The following is a 2132-nucleotide window of genomic DNA, read 5'->3' on the forward strand; positions in this document are numbered from 1 at the left end:
CACACACACACACACACATACCGACACACACACACACACCGACACACACACACACACACACACACACAGACAATTTCACTTTTATAGATATATATATTACTTTAATTTTTTGTCTTTCGTTCATTTTCTTATTCTTTCTTTCTTTTTTCTTTTTCTTTCATTTTATTATTTTTCATTCTTCTTTATTTTATCATTTTTTACCTTTTTTTTTCTTTTTTTTGTTTGTTTTTGTTTTTCAATAATTTCTTTGCAATTCTTTACATTTTTAGTCCTTTCTAACTTTTGTCTCGCTCTTTCATTTTTTTTTCCCCTTTTCTTTTTTTCGATTCCATAATTCTCTTTTTATTTATTTATTTATTTATTTATTTCCTTCTTCTTTTTCCATTACTCGTTTTTTTCTTCTTTTTTCATCATTCTTGTCTGGTTTGACTTAATATATCGGTTTTCTGGCTCTAATCCACCAAACACTGATGTCATTACTTTTGTTTTTTCGTTTTCTTATCCTTTGCAAAACTCAATCAGGTTCTGCAAAAAAAAAAAAAAAAAAATCCCCTCTACAAAACAAAAGACAAAAAAAATTAAAAACCATGAATAAATATTTGAAGATATAAAATAAAACTGTATCCAAAATAAACCCGAAAAGAGTTCGTATGCCATAAAACAGAACAACCAAACCAAACCAAACCAAACCAAACCCCATTTATAAAAGTTTGAGGCATAAACCCTTTTTCCAAAATTACTGGATTCGGCATTAAATAACCCGAAAATGGTTAATATACCGTAAAACCAAACTCTATTAATAAATATTTCAGAACATAAAAAACTTGAAAGAAGAACAAAAAATCCAAAATTACTGAATTCAGTATTGAATAATCTGAAAAATGTTGATATGCCATAAAACAAGTGAAGCATGCATGGCCCCTCATGAGTGAACGAGGCATAAAAACAGTAACTAAGTTCAGCATTTGCCCCACCCTCATTTAATCCTAAAATTACCCAATACAACAAGATTTATTATAAATGTATTGGTGCATGCATATATATATATATATATATATATATATATATATATATATATATATATATATATATATATATATATATATATATATATACACACACACACACACACACACATATATATATATATATATATATATATATATATATATATATATATATATACACACACACACACACACATATATATATGTGTGTGTGTGGGGGGGGGTTAAATTGTCAGTTCGGCAATCGGAAGACATGTGCTTCATAATCAAGTTAGGTCAAGTACGTAATATTTATGCACGAAAAACATACACGATAGGATTAAAATCCTCTATAATTCAGGATTTTTAATTTTTTGCATTGTTGTTGTTGTTGTTGTTGTTCTTGTTTAATTCAAGCTATTATATAAAAGTGCAATGTAGAATACAATGTATAGTGGACTTTTCAATAATTTGACTTCAATATAAATATTCCCGAGTTCGACGACAAAATACGCTTTAAAAAAATCGGCAGTTACATCGACCAAAACGTTCTGAAGATAACACTCAAAATGAGAACTGTAGTCCAAAGAATTTAACTAATACGAATAATCAATCCCCATCTAAAAAAAAAAAAAAAAAATTCAGAAATCTAAAATTGCTTTAATTGAAACTATATTTTTTCCAGAGCATTTTATGTCCAGGCAATGCCAGATTCATCCACTAGTCGTCTAATACGTTAAAAAGAAATCCGTGCAGCACGTAATTAAAAACTTTCTGTTTAATTACTTACTGCACTTCTGTTATTGCAAGAATCTCAGATATTTAGAGAAAATTTTTCGAAAAAAAAAAAAAAAAAAAAGAATTGTCCATTTCAGTTCTGTATTGTGTCAAGTCTGGCGTCTTCGCGTCTGAAGAAATCTAATCACAACGACAACAGCAAAACAGCTACATTACAAAGACTGAATTAAGTTCAATCGGAAAAATTAGGTTACAATAATTAGGTAATTGTTTTTTTTTTTGTTTTTTTTTTCAGAAATGCGCAAGAGGTCTCCGTTCAGTCTCGAGAAACAATGGATACCTCTTGTAGTTATGACCCCAATGTAACTTATTATATCCAATTAGGAAGAACCAAGAAAATGATCCTCC

This window comes from Euprymna scolopes, chromosome 31, assembly GCF_053919585.1.
Source record: "Euprymna scolopes isolate OS-2025 chromosome 31, ASM5391958v1, whole genome shotgun sequence".
Taxonomy (NCBI): domain Eukaryota; kingdom Metazoa; phylum Mollusca; class Cephalopoda; order Sepiida; family Sepiolidae; genus Euprymna; species Euprymna scolopes.